The 16,857-nt window shown below is 38.8% G+C and overlaps 1 long non-coding RNA gene across 1 annotated transcript in view; it reads left to right on the forward strand.

Moving 5' to 3' along the window:
- Positions 1-13,816, forward strand: part of LOC107666528 (uncharacterized) — a 158,816-nt gene extending 145,000 nt beyond the window's left edge. The window contains exon 4 of the long non-coding RNA XR_001631675.1: positions 13,732-13,816. This is a non-coding gene — a long non-coding RNA (uncharacterized LOC107666528). The remainder of the gene's footprint in view (positions 1-13,731) is intronic.
- Positions 13,817-16,857: the final 3,041 nt, after the last annotated feature.

A 16,857-nucleotide genomic window follows, 5' to 3' on the forward strand; every position in this document is an offset into this window, starting at 1 on the left:
TCTGAATTTTTTGTCAAATTTAGTTTTAGTATTATTCAGTTGTGGTATTTTCATGTTTAGTGCTGGCAGGTTGTAATTGTAAGAGTTTCAAGTTTCAAAGTATTAAGCAATGTTTGAAATAATATATTACTAATAATATACTTTGTTTTCGAACAATAATCCACCTCATTTTTAACTTGAATGTGCAAGGCTTTCTATATCAGTTATTTTAGCTATTTACTCATATCGGCTAATGAATCTCACACACATTCACAGGAAATGGCTTACTTTCATGTGGAAAAATAAGGTGAAGAGCTCTGCCAAATGGCGGCCGCCATTTTTAGATCACATGACTAGCTGGATCACATGACCTTGCATTATCTCAGCAATCTCAATCTTATTGGACATTTTCACTTGAGGAATACATTATTCGTAACTGACTAACTTAACAAACTAAAATATTTACTTTTAGATTAAACTGCATCTATAAAGCCACAGGTGACCAGTCCATGTCATATCGACCAGTGCAACGTCAATAAAAAATAACTTTAGTGCACCTTTAATGAAGTGAGTTTAACTCCTCTTCTTCAACATTAGGTGACTGCTAATATACAATGGTAGTGTTTTGGCAGCGTTCAGTCCCAGAAGATGTGCGAGATGCTTTAGCGTGTCTTGGTACCGTGTCAAGATCACACAGATGAATAAAATCAAGACCAATAACATCCGTCCCCGCTGGATTTCCGAAGGTCCATTAGCGGAGCTGGCCAGCTGTCAGTCCTTCCCCCTCTCTCCCAGCGAAGCAAATCACTAGGCAAAGTTTAATGCAATTAAAAGTGTGCGGCATCCAGGCCCTCGATTGGGCAGGTAGCCTGTGCCGGGGATCTGTAGCGCTGTGAGCCAGAGCCTGGCTACTGACAGCAATTAGCACATGCTTAGTCATTAACAAGCATAGATCAGGCAGAGGCTCATGTGGCGTGCTGCCATGGGGGTGATACGGATGGGTCTGGTCCCCCCTCTCTCTCTCTAAAACCAGTGTGACCATCGGCTCAATGAAAGTGGTGAAGCCCAGCCACCCAGCCGTCGGCCCCTCTCGCATGGCTTTCATTACTGAATTTCTGAAATCTGTGTAGATTTATGAAAATGACTTTTAAATGCAGCCAATCTCTTTGAGGGCTGAGGCCCCGGTCGGCCGCGGAGGGGACCCCGCTGTGAGGTTTTAATGAAAGATCATAGTGGTCCTCCAAGACTGTCAGAGAGCCGCACACCCTGAAAAGCCCAAAATAATCTGTTTTACTTTTAATGGCAGCCATTTTATATTCATTAAGATCAAAATGCTGTTTTTTTGCAGGCAAATTGCAAAGCTATTCCACTCACAGCTTGAGAAGGCAGAGGCCCCACAGCTTTTTATCTTGCTCATAAGTAAGCATGGGCCTAATGTGTCTAATGTGCTTTGATGGTGCAGAGACCTCCACAGGTGGCGGAGGGAGGTAGTCATCAAACTCACATGTCAAATCAAAATATCCACTTCTCCATCAGCTTGTTGCTCTCTCTCTCTCTTTTACATCTGTCTTCTTTCTTGCACTCTCTTCTCTCACCGCATTCTTTCTTTGCACTCTGTCTCCTCTCCTTTTTTGTTTTATTTTCTTTCCTCTTGTGTCATCCTGTTTCCTTTTCATTCCCCCTTTCATTTTCATTTCCTTACCTTTCTTTCCTTTACCTTTTTTTTGTTCTTTTCCTTTGTCTCGTCTCATCTCCTTCCCTTGCTTTGCCTTTTTCCTCTTTAGTTATTTTTCCATTTTCTCTTCTTTTCCATTTCCTTTCCTCTCACTTCATCTCATCTCCTTTCCTTTTTTGTTGCCTTCTGGTATTTAGTCTCGCCTTATCTCCTTTTCCTTTTTTTGTTTCCTCTCAATTTGTCTGTTTGTCTCATCCCCTTGCATTTCTTTTGCTTACATTTTCTACTTTCCTTTCCTTTTCCCTTTCTCTTATCACTTTGTCTCATCTCCTTTAATTTCTTCTGGTTTTGTTTTGTCCCTCTCCTTTCCTTTTCTCTTTTGCCCATCTCATCTTACTTGGTCTCATCTCCTATGGCTTCCCTTTTTCTTTTTTGTTTCCTTTCCTCTCGTCTCACTTTGTCTCATCTCCTTTCTTTTTCCTTTCATTATTTTCCTCTCAACTTCCTTTCCTTTCCTTTCCTTTCCTTTCCTTTCCTTTCCCTTCCCTTTGCTCATCTTGTCTCATTGCCACTCCTTTTTTGTTTTAGTTTCCTCTTGTCTCGTTTTGCTTCATCTCTGCTCCTCATTTTTACTTTTCTATGCATTACTTCGCTTTTCTCTTCTTTTCCTCTAGCCTACTTTCGTTCCTTTCTGCTCTTCTCCACTCCTGTCCTCTCTCATGTCTTTCTCTCAACATCCTTCTAGGAGTTCATGCTTCATTTTTGCAGGTGCAAGAAGGTATGATGATTGACTCTGACACATCTCTATATAGTCGCATCAAACAGCCACCACTGCAGCACCGAGGATCTATATTTACCCATCAGCCTCCTTGTTATGGTAATTAGAAACATTCCTTCCCTGGCACCCATTAAATCCTAAATTAGCAATGACTTTAGACCATTTCCATGACAACTTGCTTCCACTGGTTTGTTTAAGTGGGATTGTAATTATGATTTTTCTCTGTTGTGGTGTTCTCTATTGCTTGTATGGTCACTACAGTGTGTTCTTGGTTAAAGTTAGTCATTGACTCTATCACAAGAGGTCATGCTTCTTGTTTCTGCTGAACACATTTATATTATCCTTAGTGAAAGCCATCAATGCTGTTTGCATACTCTTGTGTTATTTCTCTACCTTTTAAATACACTGTGTAATCCAATGTTGTCACTGACAAAAAGCACAATAAATATTTTAAAGTTTTGAAGTGTGGTCTTTAGCACTCGATAGCATGTGTTAAGTTACACTTGCAGGAGCTTCCGTCCTGCACACTTGAGTTTCTCCCATTGGCCAGCAGAAGGCACAGTTGTAGCATACCCAGATTTAAGAGGTGCACCCCTACACCCAAGTCCAACCCCACCTTCTCAGCTTGAGGGTACCGAGTCCGGCCAGTGACCAGACGTGCTGGCTTCAAGCCCACTTCACAGTCCCAGTGGCTGCTTGGGAAATCCAGTTTGATTTCATGCCTTAATGTTAGGAGAAGGAAGCAAAGAGCTTCTATGTGCAAGCTACCTCCAATCTTGAGTTTCTGTGAATGTGTGTGTGTGTGTGTCTGGCATGTATAAGGGAATCTGATAACCTTCCTTCATTCTGTGGGTCTTAGGGGTGAGGTGAGTGTGTCGGGCCCTGCCAAGGCGCTGTTTAATGGGCCTCTGAAAACACTCAAAAGGCAGACACAAATGTGTGTACGGGCAGAGGGCCAGCACAGGCTCAGACGGGGGGGGCAGTGATCTCTAATGGGGGAAGGTTGTGAAGGAATGCTTAAGGACAAAACTGTTTGATGGAGGAAGGTACAAAACAAGAGTGAACGGAAGGACATCAGGAGAAACAGAAAACAAGGAACTGAGCGAGTCAATGGGCAGACAGTAGCAATAGAGAGATGGTGGAGGAAAGAAAGAAAGATCAAAGTGAAGGCAGAGAGAGATTAGGAGAAAAAAACGAGCGTCTGTGTGAGGGAGCGGTTGTCCTCTTGAATACACGAGCAGAGCACTTTCCCACCTGTCCAAATTTAGGTGAATAGTGAAGTAATTGGAGACAGATGTAATCAATTCGGGTCTCACATACTTCTGATAAAAAATAAAAAAAATAAATCCAATTTCAATCTAATACTGTCTGTAATTTGATGAATAAATGGCAGTGGGTAAAAATGTATAGCATTAGTGGTGGCACCAGACACATTTCCTCCCCAACAAATGTTGTGGGTATAAAATTATGTTTTAGACAACCTTGAAGTTGCTTCTGCCATTGTCAAGTAAATTGAGAAGATTTCCTGGCAAAACTTTAGGCATCCTATAAATCAGCTTTGCCATTACAGGAATAAATTACATTTGAAAATATATTAAAATAGAAATGTAAACAATATTACTGTCTTTACTGTATTTTTAATGAAAAAAAAAAACAAACAAACTTATACTTGGTGAGCATAAGCAACTTCTTTTTATGTTTTACAGACCCAAAAATTATTTATTTATATTGCTTTCTTGTGTTTTTGTTTCTTCAAGGATATCTTTTTCTTGGATTTCAGGTTCCATTAGTTCTCCCAGTTTAATGTATTGCAGAAACAAGAGCTGTACCATAAAATCATAAAGCACATACAAAAACTAAGCCAGCTTTATCAATGCATGCAAAAGGATCTGCATTACAGCCATATACAGTGTGTAAACCAAAGGAGCATGAGAACAGCTGAAATTCAAAAATGAGCCCAGACCTAAACAAAACGTAATATCTGTTTTGATATGGAAATACTGAGACATTCGCATCCTCAGATTAAATATTAATAAAGTGCTGTTTTTTACATGTTCATAATATGCATTATGTATTATTTTTCTTCCATTCAGATATTCCAACAGAGTTGGAAAAAAACTTTGAAAATTGAAAATGGTTGGATCAACTCTCCTCTTGCTCTGACACCAAAGCGAGATGTGAGGTATAATAAGGCAGCTTTAATTATGAGCGGATGATTGTCAGAGAACACCTTTCCTTTTGTCTCACTTGTCTCACTTCCTATCTTGATAATAAGACACAAGCAGGCAAAGTGTAAGCAAACTGCAAATAGACGCGCACACACATACAAAATCGCTATTCACGAAGATGTATGAAAAACAACAACCCCTTGTATATTATCTGAGCATGTGTATGTGTGTGTGTTTGTGTGGATAATGCAGCAGTGTTTTGACAATGGCTGTAAAGTGGAGCAAGTATCGGGCCCTTGTGTGCAGGTCATCACTCCTAATGCAGAGCGTGTCATCAGTTCCCGGGACAACAGCAGAAATGATGTGGCCGATACATATGAAACAGGCATCATGCATAAACATGGAGTCCCCTGGCGGGAGGGAGGGGGAAAAGAGAGGGTATTGCTTCTCAGGGTCTTAGCTTAGATGGCTCTTCAACCCTGTTTATTATTCATGAGCTTTGGGGTGGTGTAATAAGCCACACCTCAACTGGGCAGCTGCGGCAGGTCTGCGCTAAGTGATGGATCGTGACAGCGCTGACGGAGAATATATCACCATTAAGATCAAATGCACCTCTCTAGCACACTTCAGAGCAACACGCACACAGACACACACAAAATACTGGACCGCTTCTATCTGAAAAAAAAAAAATCCATATTGAAGAAGGTCACAAATAAACCTAACTTCTGCCTCATACTGTACTTTTGTGTGAGAGGCTGTATTCACATTAAAGAGGGTGGTATGACCAAAACCTTGAAGTGTAATTAAGCAATAATCCTATAAGCAAAAGTGTTGTTGTTCAGGTAATCACAGGCATGTTGATATTCAGAACAACAGCATCATATTGCTTTTTAAAACAGTTCAAAAAACAAAAAATTAGTACTGGGAAACTATTTTAGACTCAGTACTGTAAGTTAATTAGACTATTTTTGCTATGTCAACAACAACTATGTCACTGGAGTTGTGATTCGTTCCTCAGTTGATTAGTGTTGAATTAATTGATTTGGTTGACTGAACGACTTTCCTCAAAAAAAAAATCAGTGTTTTTGAATGATTCAATTTGGTTGAGTGAATGAATCAATGATTCACTCAAAGATAGTCACTGCATCTGAAATCGTATACTGAGTACTATGTTTGCTGAAGAACTTACTTCTAATTATAATCCAGACACACTCTTCAAGTTGTCATTGCTGACCTACAGAGTCACTGGATATGGTCCTTGCTTCATTCTTGTTATACTGTGAATTCAGACAGTCATTTGGTGAACTGTTTTTCACATGCTATTATAGGAAAGTAGGCGTATTCCGACACATCGACTCACTTGTTTTGTTCTTGAGTGAATCAGTGTTTTTAACAAATTGATTTGGTTGAGTGAATGAATCAATGATTCATTAATAAAGGTAGTCACTTGTATCACTCCTGAATAAATCAATATTTTTGGACAAATAAACTAAGTAAATGATTCAGTTTATATCCACACTCTTTGAACGTCATTCATTCAGACAATCAACTATTGGATAACAAAAAAATCAAAATCAAAATAATAATAATAATAACAAATAAAAAAATATATATAATTCAAAATCTACATTGTAAACGACTAAATTCTGCTTTGAGTTAAATGAAATCTCTACCAAATGACACATTTCTACCATTGCACTCTATATATCTTCATACGGCCCAGTCCTAATTTACATACAAATCTGATTCAGTTCAGTGATATCATTAACCTCTAATATAGATAGCAGTGCTGCAGGTACAATATGATATTACCATTACCAGTCAGCTAACAGAGGCTTTGCTAAGCTGAGCTTTGCATCAAACATTGATTTGTCCCAAGGTGCCGCTGAGAAGTGCGTAGAGCTCCTTAGTCACTTGAACTCGGGTTCTCAGTGATCACACTTCTGTGGATCTGTAGATGTTTGCAATGTTGTACCGTAGTGCCGACTGCTTTCAAGTGTTTAGTGTTATGGTGGGGAATTGAGCCACGGCTCAGCCTGTACAAACCCCTCACTCTTGTTTGTAAGCTTGTATTAATGCTGTAAATAAAAGAACAGGTATTGGTTTATTTTGCTGCCTCAGTGCCTGAAGGAGAAAGCGGCAGCTTTTTTCTCCTCTCTGTGTCTCTCTTCAGTGGACTCTGCTTTATAAAGGCAGCGTTATTGACCTCCCATCCTTTGAGAGCCACGCATTACAGCGCAGGTGAGGAGCATGAGGATACTGCCCCTTTAATTCATCAAAAGCAGAGATGTGTGGAAGGGGGTGTCGAGGAAGAAAAAAACAGCCCTAGCCAGTGTCTACAAGCTGCATTCCAAAGGGAGATGTTTTCAATTCACTCATTATAAAAAGGTCATTCAGGGTCAAGTTCAATGCCATGGAAAAGAAGTGCTTGCTGTGCGGAGCACCACCCACACAGTGTGCACCCGCTGGAGAGAGAATTACTGGAACTACGTAACTTAATTTTTTTGGCAAAATATAAGAAAATTAGCCCTGCATGCTATTTACATTCGGGGAAAAAAAGGTGAAATGGAGGGGGAGAGAAAGAGGTGGGCATTAGTGATTTGGCGGTGGAGGAGAGGAAGGTGATGGAAACCATAACAAAGTAAACATGCTCTCCAGAAGAGCTGCTCTGTAATGATGTTATTAGTATGCATGTGGCCAAGCCCAAATGTAGCCTATATAACAGTCCATGCCCACTTTCACCCACCACGTTTTTTTTATCCCCCCCTTCTCTCTCCATTAATGGCTTTAGACTCTATTCAGAGCGAGGGACACTCACAGAGCATGGGCAGCAAAAGGACGGGATTGGGAGATAATGCACATCGGCAAATAGAACATGACCACCGTGTCCAGCATCAACGCTGCCCATTGTCTGCTCTGAGAACAGATGATAGCGACTGGGGAGGACAACAAAGCTGGGCCACAATGGACCGAGCGTATTAAGACTGCGCCCAGACCACTAGCTAGCTGCGCGGAATGAGCGAGAGGGAAAAGAGATGTGGAAAGGAATACGTAATAAATGAAATTAGGTTCTGGCCACTTTCACATTGGCCGTCCGTCATGAATACCTTCGGTTTAGGATGTGCAGGCTATTGAGGTGCTTCTGAAAGAATGGTGGAACGGTGAGGGCAGGGGCTTATGCTTCATTTACATATGCATGTTATTCTGCATGAAAGGGGGCAGGGCGCAGAGGGGGGGACTGATGCGAGGAGAGAGAAAGAGGCCATCTTCGGTCTAGCAATATTGTCGGCACAAGGACAGCAAACATGTTTGGCTTTTGTATTCACAATTTCATGAGTATCATTGAAGAGAATGGGTTGAAAGGTGCACTATATGAGATTTTTTTTGGGGGGGAAGACTTGAGAAGTTTGTTTATTGAGCGAGTACATTAAATACATATGATAAGCTTACAGTAATGATGAATATATCGGAGCGGTCAGGTTGGTTTTGACAGGAAATTTCAGGTTTACATCGTCATTTATGTCATGACTCTAAACAGTTAAAAGAAGTCTGGCTATATGATGGCGTTTAACTATATGCCTTGTAGGACTTTCTTCTTAGGGTCTTGGTGTAGAATGACAGTTTAGCTTCAATATTTTCATTTATAAAAAATGTTTTTAATTTATTTTCAAATGCGGATGACAGTAGAGAGAATAACATTCTCTAGTGCAGTCTTAAAGAAATAGTTCACCCCAAAATGGAAATTTGCTAAAAATTTACTCACTCTCCAGCCATCCACTATGTAGATTGTCATTTGTTTCTTCATCGAAACAGTTTTGGATAAATTTTATATTACATCACTTGTTCATCAATGGATCCTCTGGAGTAAATGGGTGCCATCAGAATGAGAGTTTAAACAGCTGATAAAAACATCACAATAATCCACAAGTAATCCATACAACTGCAGTATATAAATTAAAGCAATTGTCAATTTTCTTTTCTTTTTTATCAATTTTCTCTAAATCTGTTCTGAGGAAGAAACAAACTTATCTACATCTCAGGATGACCTGAGGTTAACAGAATTTTCGGCAATTTTATTTAATTTAATTTTTTAAGAAAAGGGAAAATAAATAGCGTTCTTAAATGTTTTATGAGATACAGAAATATAATCATTTAAATTTACAGTCCTCCATTTATATTTATTTAAAAGTACTGCATGATGATTTTTGTTTGAACACATTTGAGGCTATAAGCTCTCTTTAAATGTTACCCTACATTAAATAAAACTAGAAAAAAAAAGATCACACTCCATGCCAGTTCAGTTCCACCAGGACAATGCGTAAGATGTGTAAAAGCAGTGAAAGTGAGAGCGTGTTAGACTGAAGAGAGGGTGAGATATCTTTGAACCTCTATGCCTGGGAATAATCTTCTTCCAAGTTTGATTAATTATTGTAATCTCAGCAAAACTTATTTTTTGAAAGTAAAAAGCTGACATTTTCATGGCATTCATTTGTAATGCTGTACTCAAAACACACAGGTCACCAGGTAATTAGCACTTCTAATTGCAAAAACTCCACAGCACATGTATGTATGCAAAAATACCATCTGGAAGATGTCCGCTGAGAAGTTTACTCAATATTTAAATTCTTTCTTTAAGAATATGTCTTATATTCATATGATTTAATCTTTGACCCTTACCTGATGTCGTTCATTGTTAATTAAAGCATAGGTTGATGAACATTTAGATGGCTAAATGACAAAGAATGTGGGCAGAACACACATGTTCTGTTGTAGAGTGCTAAATATGTACTCAATGTTCTCAAATGTTGAAAATCAGATTCTGTAACTAAAAAGATTCCTTTAAATTTTCAGGATTTGACGTAAAAGTGTGCCCTATTTTTTATCCACATTTTTACACAAAAATCTGCTTCAAATTAATGCTGCTCTCCTGAGCTTTCTATTCATCAGAGAATCCTGAAAGAAGTGTATCATGGTTTCCACAAAAATTGTAATCAGCGCTAACTGTTCTCTACACTGGTATTAATAAGAAATGTGTCTTGAGCCCCAAAATAGAATGCATATTAGACTCATCTCAACAGTTTACTAGAATGATAAATTACATTACAAAATATTAAATACAAAAAAACAGTTGAATAAAATTGAAATGACATTTCACAATATTACAGTTTTTACCATATTTTGTTAAAAAAAAAAAAATACAGCCATGATGTGCATAAGAAACTTCTTATAACTTTTGCCCCAAAACATTATTGTAAGTCAATGAGATGTTAAAGTGTTATGAATCATGTTTATTTATTTTCCTTTAGCCTTAGTCTAGCCTTTAGTCTTTCTTTAGTCTACAAATAGCATTTGATTCATTCCTGTGCGCTTGTCACAATTTGAAAGTCAAACCTGAGCATTCATAAGCACAAACTTTCATGTTACTGTATGGCTGTACTTGTATTTGACAATGTATCATCGCTTCCAATAAATTGCAGCCAGGCCTGTGAGGATGTTGAGTCAGCAAATGTTCCTCTTCATCAATTTGATGAAACATCACTGGTGCTGAGAGATGTTGGGGTGTGTGATGGTCTCAGTGGGGTAACGATTGCGCCACGCGTCCTGATTCAGCTACACGCAGAGATGTTGTGCGCCATTGTTATTCATCTCATTTCATACTTAATGGTCAGATTTTCCATTAGGCATGCAATCATCCTGTTTGTGGAATATTGTGACTTTTGCAGAGTTTCTGGAGGGAAATGAGTGGTTTTGATTGATTTGCTCATTTCTCTGGACGCGGACTTCTCCAAGTGGCGGGGATAGCATCTTCTGCTCTCAGCCGTACCCTGGATAAAAAGCCATGAATCTCAAGCTGAGTTGGCCAAAGTCAACTGGTTAAATCTGTTAGTCTTGGCAGTGAGATGATTGAGGATAACCATAAATTCAGCAGTAGCCTTTACTGTCAGCAGCCTCTTGGGACGTGCGGTCGTGTGGATCATCCCCTCGGTGGAAGAGCCTCGGTGTGTCCATGACATTGACCTCTCCTGACCCCGCCTCCGTTAAAAACTCCATCTGTCTCCTGTCCAGATTTCTAACACCTCTTTCTGGCCTGAACACCTGGAACTTACCAGCCTTAAGATGACTTCTTGTTCTCTCCAGAAAATAATCCCTCTCAGAAATCAGCCTTTTGGAATCCGGCCCCTCAGAAGGAAGTCTTCCGCAGTTAAGACCTCCACAGCTCAGTCTGTTTGAACTAAGCCTTTGAGGACTTAGCCTTTCTGTGGGCTAGTGAAGGCCAGAGCTGAAAGGAGGAGAAAGAAAAGGAAATAAATGTGAAATAGAGGGAGGCAGAAAGAGGGCACGGCCGTGTGATTCAGCCTTCAACTCTTTGCAGCGACATTCTGTGTGCCGCTGCTCAAGGCAGCCCACCAGCTCTGGTTCACATTCTCGACTCACTCCGCTTTGCTTTCTGTTTTGTATATAGCATCTGACTTTGAATTAAACATAAATGTTTTTGGACAAAAGACATTTCTCATGATGAAAAGCTAGTAGGTTAAGCTTCTGGGGTTATTTGGTGTTGTTAATGTTGTTGTTGATTTCTAGTATTTTTTAAGTCAATATAGCATATTTGATTAGGTGTTCTTTGACCTACTAAAGCTTAATTGGTTCATTCATACCAGACACACAAATTAACCAGGGTTCAGGGCAAAAAAAAATAAAAAAATTGTATGGCCCCTTTAGTTAATGTTTCTGTTTTAGTTTTTTATAATCTGTTCTCTAACAGTGGATTTATTTGGAAATATTCCATTCAATGCACATCTAGTTTTGAGTTTAGTAGAATATCCACAGTCTAGCTGTCTTTAGTAGTAAAGTTACAGACTGACCTCGTGACTGAATTCAAAGAACACACATTTCAAGGCTATAGATTTGTAGTGTTGCAGGAAAGTGGAGAAGATGGTATATAGTGGTGTAGATGTATATTATTGTGTGTTATGATTTTTCACTGAAATATATAGATTTATTAAAAACAGACACCCTAGATTTGTGGTTCTCAACCAGGGGGCCAGGGCCCACTAGGGGGCATCAGCAAAATTCCACGGGGGCCAAGACAAGGCAAGCATTAAAAATAAGCTAAAACAACTAAAAATCAATAAAATGTATGTCTAGACATGATTACTAGACATTTAAATTAATAAAGTATTATAATTCCATGGGCATTTTTATACATTTTATGACATTTTTTTCTAGTTATGCCAAGCTCAAAAATATTTTAACAAGGGATAAATCAGTAAAATATTTTATATACTTAACAGTAATTCCTATCCAGTTAATCACAAATAACCTGAAAAGTCAAGGAACCTTTGAATGTTGTGAACAGTAGGGGACCTTTTAGTCCTAGAGCGTGTTGATATATTATGTTGCCAGTGTCTAGACAAATAAACTTGAACTGAATTTAATCTAGAGAGGTTTTATTATTATATTATTATTCTCAGTCTATTAAAAAAAAAAAAAAAAAGTTTTTGTTTATTATTATATTATTATTCTCAGTCTATTAAAAAAAAAAAAAAAGATTTTGATACTGATTCACACAGTCTAAAACATTCCTCAACTTTTTTTTTCAAAATCCTCATAACTTTGAAAGCTCTTACATACTGCTGTATGTATTATAATAAAAAGTAGAAACTTTTCATAATATGCTTACAGTAATACCAGCAGTGGTTCTCTGTACTTTTGCTTTCTGCCTGAGTGTGATGACATGGCACTGAGTGTATTGTGTCTTCGTCGTGGTTTGTAATTTCAAGGCTAGTGTATTGTCCTGAAGCTCTGCTGACTTCATTGAATTTGTTCTTCTGAGAGTGGTATGTCATTTTTCTGTGTCGGTATTGCAGTGGTGTACTTTTGTAGAGTGTGAAGCCTCTGGTTTAGAGCGGATTCTATTGTTTATTATTATGTGGTGTTGGACTGTGGTTTAATACCAGTGAATAGATGTACTCTTTGTTCCTGGTGAACTGCCTCCTTAGGTAGTATTTAAAGGCATCACATGCACATTTCTGATGTGAATGCTGTTGCAAAATATAGGCGAAGTTATTATGTTACATTGAATGATGTCTTGATTTTGCAATAAATGTAAAGCACTTCAACGAGATTCTCGGTTTTTTGTTTTGTTTTGTTTTTTCAAAATTCTCAAAAGTTTCTTCAAAATTGAATCTATTCGTAAACATTGACACGATCAAACAAAGAGCGTTCAGTGCGCCGGCGTCCAGGTGCGGGGTTAACAGGTTAAAAACTCACATTCTTCTGTATTTAAGAAAAACTTTTTCCTTACAGTAATGCCAGCCGTGGTTCTCTTTTTATTTTTTTGCTTTCTGCCTGACATGAATAAATCTACACTCTACACGCTTAACAAGGCTGCATTCATTTGATAAAACAAAATGCAATAAAAAACAGTAATATTATGAAATATTGATACAACTAAAAATATATTTATGGCCATTTTAATATATTTTAAGATACAATTTATTCCTGTGATTGGAACGCTGCATTTACAGCAGCCATTACTCCAGTCATCAGTCACATGACCCCTCAGAAAACATTTTAATATGCTGATGTGGTATTATTATCCATGTTGAAAAGCCATGCTGCTTATTATTGTTGTGAAAACCATGATACATGATACTTTGATCAACAGAAAGTTCACAAGAACAGCATTTATTTGAAATAGAAATCTTTATAAACATTATAAATGTCTGTCCTGTCACTTTAATTTTATAATTTCAATGTATCAAGTATTTGAACAGTATAGTGTACTTGGCAATGGAAGTGTCGCATTACAGGAAGTCCTGCCTGTAATATTGTAACTCTGTTTGTCTGGATCACAGGTGTTTGTCCACATTTTGTCTTCATAAATGTCCATATGACAAAGCTGGGGTACTTGGAACACACAGGGCAGTGGACACAAGCATTTGGAAAGCTCCCAACATGTTTGGCATCAAATGAGCGTTCTAGTCAGCTATTATCACAGCACAGTCCATCTCTCACAGACAACAGAGTGTATCCAGTATAATATATGAACTACAAGAGACCCCAGTCTTTATGCTTCAAATGTTTTGACACCACCCTTTCTCTGTTTCTCTGTTCTCTGTTTAGTACAGAAGCTCTAGTGGTGTTGGTTGTTTTCTGGAAGAGCTGAGGGACACAACGGCTACCATGCACATCTGCATCCTGTATGTGGCTGAGGGGGGTGAGTTAACACACAGAGACAGCCAGAAACTTTAACTGCAGTGACGGTCAGTGCTATGGGACAATGTGCGTGCAGGGTGAAGCCTGGGTCAGGAACTGTTTCCTGCTCTAGGTCTCACTCTCGTCTCTCAGACAGCTAGGCAGTCCATGCACAACTGGCTACGTGCCAACCTTGACAACATATAGGCCCTGCGTGACACTTTTGTGAGTTTGGCTGCATATTTAGAAAAAAATATCAGATTTTTGTCAGTTTTCTTTTCATGCTGTTCACTTTCAGGGCCTGGATCCTCCTTAGCCAGCAGAAATTAATCTAGAATTTGTTAAATTGTGGTTTAATTAAGCATCAGACCCCATCACTTTGTTATAACTCAGCAAACCCCCTCCTTTTTCCATTCACAGCACAATGAGCCCTAGCAAAATGGAATCTGTCCTTTGTTATGATTAGATTCATCCGTTTGATCGCAGTTGAAACGGTACGAGAATCAAAGCTTGGCACTGTCTTCTTTTTTTCTCTCTTACACCTCATTCTGCTCATCTCGCAGGCTTAAACATTGTAACCATGGCAATGAGAGTTTGGGATGAAAAGAACCCATCATTTTGCAGCGGGATTAATTCTGAAACATAAGATGTGCTGCGTGAAATCCTTGTCAAAACCCCTCAAATTCTCCGCTGGCCGGCGTATACGTTGCGCTCGGCTCTGTGTACCGTGTGATTTGACAATGTGGTAGTTTTTTTTTACTTATTTCTCCTTGTGCGGCTATTGACATGTTGACACAAAGTGGTTTTGCAGACAGACAGTGCCCATATTTCAATCAACATTAACCGAGACATTGGACAGAGGTAGAGTGGTAAAAGCAGTAGTGACATGTACAGACACATCACCAGACAACTATAATTTCTGCCTGATGCCAGCTGGGAGCTCCAAGAGCAGAATAAACATTTAGCGTAGCGGGAGAAAACGGAGACGGTAGTCGGCAACTGAAAAACTGCCCTGCTGCATAAGCTTTTATTTTTGGATTTTCCATGATTATATGGAAACTACTTTCGTTTGTATTGTTGGAGGCTATCATAACATGGCTCATCCACAAAAGAGATCATGTGCTACTGAAATTATTTCTGAGGGAAAACAGGGTCTTGCAGTTGTTGCAAAACTATAGGCAACAAAGTCAAATATATTTACTCATATAAACAAATAATAATAAAGAAGTTTTGAATTTGCGTGGTGGTACATGTTGTTTCTGTGTTGCAGTCCGTTGAGTTCATAAGTTCACTGCTGTTCAATAATTTACACTGTAAGTGATTTTAGTAAAAGATTTATTCACAGCTTATGACTCAATAAATGCATTTTGCCTATTAATACAATTATTATTGCCTAGCTTAAAGTGATCTCGACAGTTGACCAGGGCGTTCCAATAAAACAGATAAATAAACCCCAACAAATCATGAATATTGTACATTATGCTTTTTCTCATTGGCGATCTGAGTTATGATCTGAATGTTGTGCGTCCTATTGATTCTATAAGTAGTTTAATCATGACAGCAACATCATGAAAGTAGGTATAGGAATAATAATAATAACCCTACAGCTGAAGTTATGAAGGCAAATATTCCACCCTAGTCACATTTGAATTATCTCCGTGTACAGTATTATAATGCAGGCTTTGCAGACAGACCTCTCCACCTCTGTGTCGGGATCCAGATGTATGTGACGTTAAAGGTGAGAGCATCTGTATTCAGCAGGGAGCTTTAGGCTCCAGACAGTCATCAGGGAAGTTTGGGAGCTCATATCCCCTGGATGAAAACTGTGTGTGATGCAGCTTTACTGCAGATTCAACTCTAAATCTACCAAACAAAGACAGGGATTAACTGTTGAGACAGAGGAGGCTTGGCTACTGAGGTACACCTTCCATTCGTACACTCAGTTTCTTAAAAATAAAGTGTGTGAAGGAAATGAGGAGCAATTGATAAAGACCAGCATCGGTCCAAGTGGAGTTTCAGCGCTGAGGTTATTTATGCCATACGTAGGACGCTGAACTCAGCAGAAAACATGTTGAAGTAGACTATGAACCTATTTATCAACACTATCCTTTGAAATATAGCAATGTTTTTCTTCAATTTTGCTCTACTTCACTTCTTAAAATAAAAAAATGGAATAAACTGCTCATACATTGTTTGAAATAAGGCATTTGTCGGGAATGGTACAGTGACGACAGGCAATATTATAAAACTTGAATAGATTCAGATAATTCAATATGATGATGATCTGGTCAGTCGCACATGCGACTGAAATGGTCGCACTGTAGAGCCCTGTTGAGTCTAAAATGCATTAACAAAAACACTAGATTGTTATTTATGGAGGCTATGTCTTTAACACCAAGCATTTCTGCAGACTCTGTTGATCTTCTCCTTGTTTCTTTTAGCTCAAAAGTTAAGAATCGTATTGATGATATTGCTCCTGCAAAAGTCAGTATGAAGACTGGCAGACAAAAATCACCTTGGAAAAATCAACAGCAGTTCAGAGTATGAAAAGACAATGCAGAAAATCTGAGCGGATGTGGCGGAAGACAAAACTTGAAATTCACTATACCATTTATAAAGACAGCCTTCATGCTTTCAATGTGAAACTAGCCACAACTAGACAGACCTTCTTCTCAAACCTTATAAACTGTAACTTAAACAACACTCGCACTCTTTTTGCTACTGTTGAGAGTAGGGCTGAACGATTAATTGCATTTGCGATAATATCGCGATATGAGAAAACGCGATTTTTCAATCGCAGAGGCTGCGATTACACTCGGTCACGTGACACGCGAGAGTAAAGAGGTGTGTTCCACTTGAAGATCAGATCGGTGTATGACATCAAAGTATGGCGAGAGAAAGTATAAGGAGAAGTCCGTGCTCTCTTATAGCTCTCGCAGTACTTTGATGACACAGCCATCTGTCTAAGCAGCGCAGCTTCAAATCGAGCGCCGGCCATCAGCAGAAAAAGAAAAGAAATAAAACAGTAAACAGCCAAAGGACGTAACTTAGAATGGGAG

Source organism: Sinocyclocheilus anshuiensis, unplaced genomic scaffold (genome assembly GCF_001515605.1).
Source record: "Sinocyclocheilus anshuiensis isolate Anshui unplaced genomic scaffold, SAMN03320099.WGS_v1.1 scaffold63, whole genome shotgun sequence".
In the NCBI taxonomy this organism is placed as follows: Eukaryota; Metazoa; Chordata; class Actinopteri; order Cypriniformes; family Cyprinidae; genus Sinocyclocheilus; species Sinocyclocheilus anshuiensis.